General features: G+C 37.2%; 2 pseudogenes; both read right to left on the bottom strand.

Annotated features, from left to right (window-relative positions):
• Positions 1 to 277: 277 nt before the first annotated feature.
• LOC114890405 lies at positions 278 to 8,233 on the bottom strand (annotated as a pseudogene).
• A 3,035-nt stretch (positions 8,234 to 11,268) lies between these two features.
• LOC114890398 overlaps positions 11,269 to 13,762 on the bottom strand; it is a 3,222-nt pseudogene continuing 728 nt past the window's right edge.

Here is a 13,762-nt window from a genome sequence, read left to right as displayed (position 1 = left end):
GAACTATTTAAATAATATGAGAATTAGTTGATTTTAGGTATATGAAAATTTCCTTTCTAAAGGCCTGTGATTCTTGTACCTTTCAACATGGTAGTTTTTGTAGATCTTTTAAAAAATTTCTTCATTATTATGGTACTATTCAGTATTCTTCTCATACATTAATCAATGATGCTAATGTATCTTAATATAAATAATCAATTTTATTTAGTAATTAAATAAATTACCATAGAATTATTTTAAAAATACCTTATGATTTTACAACATTTATATTAGGAGCCATCAAGCCCTAAAATATTTTTCCTGAAGAGATCCGGCAAGAGTTTATATAAATTTTGAGTAAATGCTTATTTTTGCCTTTTTTCTACTTTATTTCATATTCACACCAAAATAATGACTCTTCCAATTTAAAATATAAACCATAGAGGTTTCCTTAAAGGTGGCAGGGGAGGACTGGAACTGTCAAAGACAGAGTGACAGGTGGGGTTGGGAATAAGTGAACGGTCTTGACAGACTCAAAGTTGCTGGCAGCTTGGAACTGCACCTGGTAGGACAGTGGATGGATCTTGCAACTGTACACTTTGGACATAAACTGGTTAGTGGGCTGCTTGGGCCGGCATTCAGCATGCACCACGAAGAGCAATGTGAGGGAAACTGGTACCCAAGTAGGGGCCTTCCGTGGGGTGCTGCCTCGATGGTATCTTAGGTGTGGAATTGTCCACGCACTTGGGGCAGTAGAGCTTCACCAGGACCTCACCTGGGGTGTCAGAAAGGCTATTGGAAAGCATTGGCTTGTTCTCACAGTGCACATGGGGCAGTAGCTGAACTCTCCCTGCTGGTACTTTTCCAACATTTGGGTGGTGACATGGTTTGTGAGGATATAGGTGGTCTGGGCGAACCCATACAGCATCTTGGCTGACTGCTTAATCAGGGTTCTCTGGTTGGGGTTGTCTTCCAGCTCTTCATCAGGCTCCAGGTCCAAGATCGTGTCTAGAGCTTGTCTACAGTGAGGCACCTGCTCATTGAGTTGACTGAGATTAAATTTGTCCTGGATGGAGTCTTCATCCACTTCACAGAAGAATTCATAGTCATGGAGCCCACAGAACCAGTATAAATAACACTTCCTGATGTTTAAATCATTTTTTTAAAAATTTGTCATTTATTTTTCCTTACTGATTTCCTGATGCTTCTTTGTCTCTGTAATTTTGCTTTCTTGAGTGATCATAAGTCTTTGAAAGTTAGGGGTCTTTTTTTTCTTTTGTTTTGCAAAGCATATCATGATTAAAATGTGTTTCTACTTATTTTAATGAATTAATAAATAAAAATATCATGAGAATGATATTTTTAATTTCTATGTACTTTTAAGTGTTTATTGAACATAGTATCGGTAAGACTAGTGACCACATCAAAAGAGTTCAGCTCAGTGGATTGATTTCACATGTCAGAAGATACCTGCTTAGTCAGACTCAGATCAAAAACAGAACACCAATAACCTAGTACATTCTCATCTCAGTATAAACTATTCCAGTTAACTGCTCTCATGACTTCTAAAACCAGAGATTCGTCCTGTCTTTTTTTGTACTTAGTATTGATAAATTATGCATTATGCACATTATAGACGATCAATTCCCATTATGTGAGTATTCCATAATTTTTATGGCTTCTCCTATGAGTGGATATTTATGTGGGTAGCATCCAGTTTGGGCTTACAAATAATGCTATAATGAATATTCTAGTGCATGCCTTTCAGTGAACTTATGAATGCACTCCTGTTGGGTTTAGGTATATATATAGGAGTGGAGCTGATTATCTTTGGAACTGTGTATCTTCAGCTTTTGTAAATACTGCAGTTTTTCGAACTGCCCTTATGCTTGAGGTTTTTTTTTCTTTTATTGATACCATTTTTTTTTAGTACATCTTTATTGGAGTATAATTGCTTCACAATACCATGTTAGTTTCTGTTGCACAGCAAAGCAAATCAGCCGTATGCATACACATGTCCCCATATCCCCTCCCTCTTAAGCCTCCCTCCCATCCTCCCTATCCCACCCCTCTAGGTCACCTCAAAGCACCGAGCTGATCTCCCTGTGCTATGCTGCTTCTTCCCACCAGCCAACTATTTTATATTCGGTAGTGTATATACATCAATGCTACTCTCACTTTGCCCCAGCTTCCCCCTCCAACCCCATGTCATCAAGTCCATTTTCTATGTCTACCTCTTTATTCCTGCCCTGCAACTAGGTTCATCAGTACCATTTTTTTTTTTTTTAGATTCCATATATATGCATTAACATATGGTGACATACTTCACTCTGTATGACAGACTCTAGGTCCACCCACCTCACTACAAATAACTCAATTTCGTTTCTTTTTATGGCTGAGTAATATTCCATTGTATATATGTGCCACATCTTCTTTATCCATTCCTCTGTCAATGGACACTTAGGTTGGTTCCATGTCCTGGCTATTGTAAATAGTGCTGCAATGAACATTGGGGTGCATGTCTCTTTTTGAATTATGGTTCTTTCAGGGTATATGCCCAGTAGTGGGATTGCTAGGTCATATGGTAGTTCTTTTTTTAGTTCTTTAAGGAACCTCCATACTGTTTTCCATAGTGGTTGGATCAATTTACATTCCCACCAACAGTGCAGGAAGGCTCCCTTTTCACCACACCCTTTCCAGCATTTATTGTTTCTAGATTTTTTGATAATGGCCATTCTGACTGGTGTGAGAAAACTACTACTCACTGTAGTTTTGATTTGCATTTCTCTAATAATTAGTGATGTTGAGCATATTTTCATGTGTCTTTTGGCCAACTGTATGTCTTCCTTGGTGAAATGTCTATTTAGGTCTTCTGCCCATTTTTTAACTGGATTGTTTGTTTGTTTGATATTGAGCTGCATGAGCTATTTGTATATTTTGGAGATTAATCCTTTGTTGTTTTATTTACAAATATTTTCTCCCATTCGGAGGGTTGTCTTTTTGTCTTGTTTATGGTTTCCTTTGCTGTGCAAAAGCTTTTAAGTTTAATTAAGCCCCATTTGTTTATTTTTGTTTTTATTTCTGTTACTCTAGGAGGTGGGTCAAAAAAGTTCTTCCTGTGGTTTATGTCAAAGAGTGTTTTTCCTGTTTTCCTCCAAAAGTTTTATAGTGTCTGGTCTTACATTTAAGTCATTAATCCACTTGGAGTTTATTTTTGTGTATGGTGTTAGGTAGTGTTCTAATTTCATTCTTTTACATGTAGTTCTCCAGTTTTCCCAACACCACTTATTGAAGAGGCGGTCCTTTCTCCATTGTATGTTCTTGCCTCCTTTGTCATAAAACAGGTGTCCATATGTGCATGGATTTATCTCTGGTCATTCTGTCCTGTATCATTGACCTATATTTGTTTTTGTGCCAGTACCTTACTGTCTTGATTACTGTAGCTTTGTGGTATAGTTTGAAGTCAGGGAGCCTAATTCCTCCAACTTCATTTTTTTTTTTCTCAAGATTGCTTTGGCTAATCAGGGTCTTTTGTGTTTCCATATGAATTGTAAGATTTTTTGTTCCAATTCTGTGAAGAATGCCATTGGTAGTTTGATAGGGATTACACTGAATCTGTAGATTTCTTTAGGCTATATAGTCATTTTCACAATATTGATTCTTCCAATCCAAGAACATGGTATATTTCTCCATCTGTTTTATGTCATCTTTGGTTTCTTTCATCAGTGTTTTATAGTTTTCTGAATACAAGTCTTTTGCCTCCTTAGGCAGGTTTATTCCTAGGTATTTTATTCTTTTTGCTGCAATGGTAAATGGGAGTGTTTCCTTAATTTCTCTTTCTGATTTTTTGTTGTTGGTGTGTAGGAATGCCAGAGATTTCTGTGCATTAATTTTGTATCCTGCAACTTTATCAAACTCTTTGATTAGTTCTAGGAGTTTTCTGGTGGTATCTTTAGGATTTACTATGTATAGCATCATGTCATCAGCAAATAGTGATGGTTTTAATCCTTATTTTTCCAATTTGTATTCCTTTTACTTCTTTTTTTTCTCTGATTGCCATGGCTAGGACTTCCAAAACTATGTTGAATAAGAGTGGCGAGAGTGGACATCCTTCTCTTGTTCTTGATCCTAGTGGAAATGCTTTCAGTTTTTCACCATTGAGTATGATGCTTGCTGTGGGTTTGTCATATATGGACTTTATTATGTTGAGGTAGGTTCCCTCTATGCCCACTTTCTGGAGCGTTTTTATAATAAATCGGTGTTGAATGTTGTCAGAAGATTTTTCTGCATCTACTGAGAAGATCATATTGTTTTTATTCCTTAAATTGTTAATGTGGTGTATCACATTGATTGATTTGCATATATTGAAGAATCCTTGCATCCCTGGGATAAATCGCACTTGATCATGGTGTGTGATCCTTTTAATGTGCTGTTGGATTCTGTTTGCTAGTGTTTTGTTCAGGATTTTTACATCTCTGTTCATCAGTGATATTGGCCTGTAGTTTTCATTTTTTGTGATACCTTTTGCTGGTTTCGGTATCAGGGTGTTGGTGGCTTCATATAATGAATTTGGGAGTGTTTCTCCCTCGGCAATTTTTTGGAAGAGTTTGAGAAGGATCAGTGTTTGCTCTTCTCTAAATGTGCTTTTCTCTAAATGTTTGATAGAATTCGCCTGAGAAGCCATCTGGTCCTGGACATTTTTTTGTTGGAAGATTTTTAATTATGGTTTCAATTTCATTACTTGTGATAGGTCTGTTCATATTTTGTAATTCTTCCTGATTCAGTCTTGGAAAATTGTATCTTTCAAAGAATTTGTCCATTTCTTCATGGTTGTCCATTTTATTGGCATATGGTTGTTTGTAGTAGTCTCTTATAATCCTTTGTATTTCTGCAGTGTCAGTTGTGATTTCTCCTTTTTCATTTCTAATTTTATTGATTTGTGTCCTCTCCCTCTTTTTCTTGATGATTTTGGCTAAGTGTTTATCAATTTTGTTTATCTTCTCAAAGAATCAGCTTTTAGTTTTATTGATCTTTGCTATTGTTTTCTTCATTTCTATTTCATTTATTTCTGCTCTGATCTTTATGATTTCTTTCCTTCCTCTGACTTTGAGTTTTCTTTGCTCTTCTTTCTTTAGTTGTCTTAAAAGTAACATTAGATTGTTTATGTTAGATTTTTCTTGTTTCTTGAGGTGAGATTGAATTGCTGTAAGCTTCCCTCTTAGAAGTGCTTTTGCTGTGCCACATATGTTTTGGGTCATTGTGTTTTCATTGTCATTTGTTTCTATGTATTTTTTATTTCTTCTTTGATTTCTTCAGTGATCTCTTGGTTATTTAGGAGCGCACTGTTTAACTTCCATTTTTTTGGTGTGATTTTTACAGGTTTTTTCCTGTAATTGATTTCCAATCTCATAGTGTTGTGGTCAGAAAAAATGCTTAATAGGTTTCAATTTTCTTAAATTTACCAAGGCTTGATTTGTGACCCAAGATGTGATCTATCCTGGAGAATGTTCCATGAGCACTTGAGAATAAAGTGTATTCCATCACTTTTGGGTGGAATGTTCTATAAATATCAATTAGATCTATCTGGTCTATTATGTCATTTAAAGTTTGTGTTTCCTTATTAATTTTCTGTCTGGATAATCTGTCCATTGGTGTAAGTGAGGTGTTAAAGTCCCCTACTATTATTTTGTTACTGTTGATTTTTCCCTTCATGGTTGTTAGGATTTGCCTTATGTATTGAAGTGCTCCTATGTTGGGTGCATAAACATTTATAATTGTTATATCTTCTTTTTGGACTGATACTTTGATTATTATGTAATGGCCCTCCTTATCTCTTGTAACAGTCTTTATTTTAAAGTCTACTTTATCTGATACAAGTATTGCTACTCCAGCTTTCTTTTGATTTCCATTTGCATGGAATATCTATTTCCATCCCTTCACTTTCAGTCTGTATGTGTCCCTAGGACTGAATTGTGTCTCTTGTAGACAGCTTATATATGGGTCTTTTTTTTTATCCATTCAGCCAGTCTGTGTCCTTTGGTTGTGGCATTTAGTTTATTTACTTTCAAGGTTATTATCGATATGTATGTCCCTATTACCATTTTCTTAATTGTTTTTGGTTTGTTTTTGTGGGTCTTTTTCTTCTCTTTGTGTTTCCTGCTTAGGGAAGTTTCTTTAGCATTTGTTGTAAACTGGTTTCATGGTGCTGAATTCTCTTAGCTTTGGTTTGCCTGAAAAGCTTTTGACTTCTCCATCAAACCTGAATTAGATCCTTGCTGGGTACAGTAATCTTGGTTGTAGGTTTTTTTCTTTCATCACTTTAAGTATATCCTGCCACTCCCTTCTGGCTTGCAGAATTTCCACTGAAAAATCAGCTGATAACCTTATGCGGATTCCTTTGTATATTATTTTTTGTTTCCCTCTTGCTGTTTTTAATACTTTTCTTTGCATTTACTTTTTGTTAATTTGATGAATATGTGTACTGGTGTATTTTTCCTAGGTTTTATCCTGTATTGGGACTCTCTGTGCTTCCCAGATTTGGGTGACTCTTTCCTTTCCCACGTTAAGGAATTTTTCCACTATAATCTCTTCAAATATTTTCTCAGACCATTTGTTTTTCTCTTCTTCTTCTGGGACGCCTATAATTTGAATGTTGGTGCATTTAGTATTGTCTCAGTTGTCTCTGAGATTGTATTCAATTCTTTTCATTCTTTTTTTCTTTATTTTTCCCCTCAGCAGTTATTTCCACCATTTTGCCTTCCAGCTCACTTATTCGTTCTTCTGTTTTCACTTCTGTTTCCAATTCTTTTACTGATTCCTTCTAGTGTATTTTTCATTTCAGGTATTGTGTTGTTCATCTCTGTTTGTTTGTTCTTTAGTTCTTCTAGGTCTTTGTTAAACATTTCTTGTATTTTCTCAATCTGTGCTTCCATTCTATTTCTGAGATTCTGAATCATCTTTGCTATCATTACTCTGAATTCTTTTTCAGGTAGATTGCCTATTTCCTTTTCATTTACTTGGTCTTGTAGGTTTTTACCTTGTTCCTTCAACTGTGACATATTTTTTTGCCATCTCACTTTTTTTTTTTTTTTTTTAATGAGTAGGTTGTGTTCCTGTTTTACTGGTTGTTTGGCCTGAGGCTTCCAACACTAGAGTTTGTAGGCTATTGAGTAGAGATGGTCTTTGTGCTGAGATGAGGACCTCTGGGAGACCTCACTCTGAAGAATATTCCCTGGAGTCTGAGGTTCTCTGTTAGTCCAGTGGTTCAGACTTGGAGCTCCCATTGCAAGAGTTTCCGCCCGACCCCGAGGTCATGAATCAAGATCCTGCAAGCCATGTGGAGCAGCAAAAAAAAGAACAGTAACAAAGTAAAAATTAAATTAGACTAGGAAACTAACAGATTTATTAGAAAGAATGTAAAAATAAAAATATATATGAATCAACAACTGGAATGTACATCAGTACCCTATAGTAAAAAAGAGGAGGAGGGAAAAGGAAAAAAAAAAAATGGTGGGGAAGGGAAGGCCATGGCTGTGGAGAGTGAGGCCTAAGCAAGCGTGAGGTTTGGGTGGTGTATGGGGCCAATGCTCAGGACCCACAAGGCTGGAAAAGGTCCTGAGGGCTGTGGGGGGTGGAGCTTATACTCAAGGAACAGTAGGGACCCAGGCGTGTCACCCACCCCTGGTCTCAGAGGATAGGGGACCTCACCTGGGAGCCCAGCAGGGGCAGAGCAAATGCCCTCCTCTCTTCTCCTGTTCCTCTGGTCTGGGGTCTGGAAGGGCCCCTCCTGCCTGCCTCTCTGATCTCCCAGGCCTCTCTCCTATGTCCCCAGGACCAATACGGTAGGGGGAAAAAGGGGCCTTGGAGGGCAGGGGAGCAGCCTGGGAGCTCAGCAGGCTCCCTGTACCTGAGTGAGTAGGATAATCACCCTCTGCTCCTCTCCTGATCCTCCTGCATGGCCCCTCCTGCCTGCCACTCTTGATCTCCCCAGCCTCCCTCCTATGTCCCCAGGACCCATGTGGCCTGGATGGGGCTTTGGGGGAAGGGGGAATTGGCTTGGGAACTCAGCAAGCTCCCCGGCCCAAGGGACGCCAATCCTGTCTGGGCTCCACTTCTCCCCTATTGGTCTGCCTACATCCTATTAGTTCACTCTGGGTTTCTTCCTGTCTCCTTGGGGGTCAGAGTCCCCTACCAGTGGCTGGCAGGCACCCTAGTTGTGGGGAGAAGCTAACTCTGCGTGTTCCCACACCGCCATCTTGACTCCTCCCCTGAGCTTGTGTTTTGAGGTACATAATTTACTTTGATATTTATAAGAAATCTAAAAAAACTCAGCTTTTATTTTCCTATTTACACAAACTTTCAGAAATGTGTGTTTTAACTTCAAAATATTTTATCACATTTTGTTATAATTACTAGTTTTATAACATTGTGGTAAGAAAATGCGATGTAAACCCCTATAATTTATCTGTTTTCAAGTGTGTTGCAATTTATTTTAAAATGTCCAAGTTATGTTGGAAAAGTAGGAGACAGAAAGTGGATAGAGTGAGAACATAGTTACATAGAAAGAACAGCCTACAGTTTAGTAGTTAAATGACCTCAATTTCCTTTTTCTATTATCTTCTTGTTATGTTGAAATTTTTTCCTTTTTCATACTATCATTGATTTCTTATTAACTACTCTTTTACCTTCTGTCACTCAATGGTTTCAGACTAATCATATCCCTAATTTAGACTGGTATATTTATAAATATCAATTGACATTTCTTTCATTCTTCATCACTTTTTAAATATTTTTTGTATATATTTTTTTTTAACATTTTTGTCAAATATTTGGGTAATTTGTGTCTCTCTGTGTACATGTAGTTATCTCATCTTTAAAACTCAGACTTTATACTTTGCTTTTGATTCAGGAATTTAACCAATAAAAGGATTATTGCTGTGACATTTATAATCATATTAATGTTTCTTGTTGTCTTAGGGCCTCTAGTGTGGCTGTAACTTTTAGATTTTGTTCTTTACTTTCTTAGCAGTATTTTTTAATCTCACCTAAACCCATTTTTGACTCATTATTTCTTTTTCATTCCAGCCTGTTCTTCCCATCTAATTAGTTGTTGCTGTTTTATAGACATTATGTATTTTTATGTGATTATGACAACAAAAGTTTTACTGAAATTCCTCCTAGGTCATTGAGTGTTTTTTTGACCCATATGTACTGGGCTCCTATTTTCCAAAAATGATTCTAGGTCTTGGGGACTGATCAATTAGCAAGAAAAACTTGAGTTCTTGCACTTGAGGAACTTGAATTCTGGCAGGGGCAAGGGAGGCAATCAATAAAAAATTTGGAAAATAAAAGAATAAACAAAGTACATAAAAATTCATGTTATGAAAAAAATCTAACAGACCAAGGGTTTTCATAGTACATTGGGGCAGTTGATGTGGAGTGGTCAGGTGTGGTCTCTGTGTGGAATGAAATTGAAGGAGTAAGCCAGGTGATTATGTGGGGAAAGCCATTTCCAGACAAAGAAATACCCTGTGCAAAAGCCTTAAGTCAGGTCTAGTATAAAATACATCTTCTCACCATTGGAAAAATATTACTTTCATGTACATTTGCATCTTTACACTGTCAAAGCATCATTATTTAGTTTAATACAGTCTTTGCTCCAATTATCACAAACAAATGTAGAAATGCATTATCTCTTCTTTGGATGAACTTAATCTGGATACTTTATCAGAATATTTTAAGGTATATCATGAACTACAATTTGTTAATATAAAACTTAAAGAGCCAGTTAAAAAAATATGAAGTTGATTTTTTTATCATTAATTTAGAACAATTTTACATGCTTCCAATTAATTTAGAGATTACCAAAACAGGGGCATTTAAAAAGAATTTGATCTTCAGAAAACCTTTACTAAGTAATTATAAGCTCTTAAAATCACTTTCCTTTAGGGCTTCCCTGGTGGCACAGTGGTTGAGAGTCCGCCTGCCGATGCAGGGGACATGGGTTCGTGCCATGGTCTGGGAAGATCCCACATGCCGTGGAGTGGCTAGGCCCGTGAGCCATGGCTGTTGAGCCTGCATGTCCGGAGCCTCTGCTCCACGACGGGAGAAGCCGCAACAGTGAGAGGCCTGTGTACCACCAAAAAAAAAAAAAAAAAATCACTCTCCTTTGAAAAGGAAAGCATGTGTTCTTTTGTGTAATCCATCTTAAACTTTAAAGAAGTTTAAAGTTCTGGGCAAAAGAAGTTTGCTCAATATTTTCCAAAATAAATATTTCTGGATGCACAGTAAGTTAGCAAAAGATGAGAATTTGAACTATGCAAATTTTGAAAATTTTAGTGGATTATGTTTGTCACTAATTTCTAGTACTGAATCCTCTCAGTAGATCTTTTTAGAACTGTATTTATTTTTTGGTGTTGTTGTTTCTTTTTTTTTTTTTGCATATTGCCTTTATTTTGCAGAAAATGTTTTGCTGATTGTCTTTGGCTATTTTTTTCAGAAGAAAAATATTGCCATTGTAGGTTTAACAATACAAGAGGCAATTACATATGCTCAAAATAAACACATTCTATTGGGCAGAACAGTGAAATTTCCATTTCAATTAAAGTCTGTTGTCCTCAACTATGAATTTATTATTTTGTCCCTAACAGCTTAACTATAAGTATGATAGCTGTCACAAAAGGGACCTGAAAACTACTCTGAAGCAACAAGGAATGCAATTGAAAGTATGCTTTTTATTTCACTAAATAAGACGAGTTGAGTTTATTAATTCTAGTGTGTCAAATCTTCTGTATTCTGTAAGAGACACAAAAAAATAAGTTTCTGGATCTTAGCAAACAAAATTTTATTATGATCAAGTAATGGTGATTTAATAGTCCAACTGAGTTTTGTTTCCATACTTAAATTCATCTGTAGCATATAAACACAACATAGGACTACACTTGTGTTGCAGATGATGGATGGGGTTATTTTTTTGATGAACAACAGAACATATATTCCTTTTCATATTTGAAAGTGAAGTTATAAGATTTTTTTTTCTTTCTTGATCTATGAGACCGTCATTTTGTACCTAGATCAAATCCTGAGTAAAACTGGTAGACATAAAAAAAAAAAGTGTATATTTTAAGGAAAGGCTTTGGTTAACATGGAAGGTGGTGACAGAGACATCCATGAGGTTATGAGGCCAAGGTGTGATATTGGTTGTCAGGAATATCTGTGGCCATGACATGGTTCTTATAGAGTGAGAATCCTGAGGAGAAGGGACCTGAGATTATTTGGGTAAGATAGTGTTCACTGGGAATGGACTCCCAGCCCATTAGGTAGTTATGCTGTCTGAGACCCTGGTGTGAAGGTTCTCTGCTAGCTGACCATAGGTTGGGGTACTGATGCAGTCCTGTTGTGCTCAGGAGTAACATGATAGTATGTACACACATGCTGAGGCTGGGCTAAGTTCATGGGATCAGATCATGGACAACTTGCAAATGAATTGTCAGAATAGGTTGGAGAATTTTTCCAATGAGTGTATGGGCTAAGTATGAGCTTGTCCAAGTGGGGAGGGGTCCTAGGCACAGCTTTGAGGACAGGGACAGGGATGGGTGAACTGTGGTTCCTCAGCATAGAGCATTTTTCACAGCCATGGGTGGAGCAAAGTGAGACAGGACCTCCAAACTGAAGATGGGGGTTGACAGCAGATAGAAGGAACTGAGTCCAGGGATAAGCTACTTCCATTAGTAATACACAGGTTGCTGTTTGTCTCTGGGTTCTTCCATCTTATCTTTGTGATCCCTGCTTCTTTTTGCATCATAGCAAGCCCTTGCAAATCAGTTGTATTTAGTTTTAAGAGCTGTAATCTCTTTCTGGTAAGCCTTGACAGATATGCATTGAGTCTTGAGAATGCCGTGACTGGTAGTCATCCCCTGTAGACCCTCAACTCATACTATATGAATTTAGAGTTTTTATTTATGTAAGGAGTTCAATATGCACATATGGCTTGGACTGACCCCCCAGGCACCCACTCTCTGTTCACACACTTCCAGAAGTGGCTGCTCTCTATCACAAAATCCAAGATGAAACAACACATGGTGTTCAGGTCCAGGCCAGACATACTCAACTTCAGCACTGGGAACATCCTCCTGCTGTTATTGGTGACCATCACCTGGTTGGTGATGTGCAGCCATATCTAATTTTTCTTGGTTGACACTGGGGTCACCCTTCTCCCTGCCAGCCTGTAGCTCTCACTTCAAGGAGCTCAGCTGGTGGTTCACTCTATTGCAAGCTATTCTACAAGTTCTGGACACCAAGGGAGATTGTCCTCTTGCTGACCCTTCTTCATGGCCCTCCAACCAAGACTTACTTACCCAAGAGCCATATTTAACTCCTTTCAACAGCCACTCTTCCGAGAAAAGGAGCAGCAAAAGTCCGCAGTTCCCGGGCAGAGACCTGTAAGGAGAAGACTTGAAGGTAGGGGAGGGGCAGAGGGGTGAAGATAGAGGATATTCCCCTTGAACTTCTGCAAGGCATGACTAAAGTAGCTCTTTGTGGCATTGGATTTGCTTTAAACAATTAAAAATCAGACTATTGACTAGCACACAAATATTTATAAACTATACAAATAAAACTATTGATATCTTTGAAGGCCATTTTTAAACAAAAGGAACATTTTTAAATGTGCCAGGATATAAATTATGGGTATCTCAGGATTATTATAACTTTTCTATAACATTTTATTAGATCTTTATGGTGTTTTTAAAAATGTTGGTCACTGATATTTGAAATTTGATAGGTATTTATAAAGTTTCCTCAAAGGATTCTTATGACAGCTAAAAATTTTGACTATTTAGACAGACACTTTTGGCTGGCTACTCGGTAAAGTACCACATGCTGTGATTATTACTTTTTGTGCTTTCCAAGTCAACACCCAGATGCCTGTGAACCTGACCTGCAGAGTAGTTATTTTGGTTCTTTAAACTGCCTGCCAAACTGTTGCAGTAGCTTTTTCATATGGGCAGATGGCCACTTCAGAACAAATCAAAATATAATATTTGGTCTCTGAACTTACTTTTGAATTCAAATCTTTGAATATGAATGCTAACTCAGATTGAATTTTGGGTTTGACTAATTGTTTTGATGTTCTTAGGCAGTTTTCATGAAACATATTTGATCAAATAACTTAACATGGACTTCACTTCTTATTAGTTGTATAATGTCCCTTCTGGTGTGTTCAATGCAATAAAATTTTGAGGATATATACTAATATGTAGCTCCTACCCAGCATATGATGAACAAAATATGTATTAACAAGAGACATCAATCCATATCTGAGGTTATGCACATAGTTTACTGCTGAAATGCAGTAAAACTTTAAAATTTGTAATTTCTGGTCAGAGTTTATGAGAAACATGAATATGAGCAAAATAGGTAAATTTAGTGTTTTTTTTAACAAGGTGGGTATGGCACAGACTTCAAACTATAACACAGATTTCAAGCAAACAAGGGTAATTACATTGATTTAAGCAGTTCTTTCCCATTTATTCATATTATTTTTTGTCTTAATTCAGGCCTAGCTTAATTCACCCCTCCCTCCCTCCCTCCCTCCCTCCTTTCCTCCCTCTCTCCCTTCCTTCCTTTCTTCCTTCCTTCCTTCCTTCCTTCTTTCCTTCCCTTTCTTCTGTTCTGCCTTTCTTCCTCCTATCTCTTTAAACTGCAGTCCTGAGTAAAACAGATGGTTTCAGATTAATCTAATTAATTACAACTAAATAGCCACTTATGTCATTAACCCAGGATA

This window comes from Monodon monoceros, unplaced genomic scaffold (assembly GCF_005190385.1).
Source record: "Monodon monoceros isolate NGI ecotype Baffin Bay Population unplaced genomic scaffold, NGI_Narwhal_1 Contig558_ctg1, whole genome shotgun sequence".
NCBI lineage: Eukaryota > Metazoa > Chordata > Mammalia > Artiodactyla > Monodontidae > Monodon > Monodon monoceros.
The sequence above is the reverse complement of the archived record's forward strand: the minus strand, read 5'-3'. Positions and strand labels throughout refer to the sequence as shown.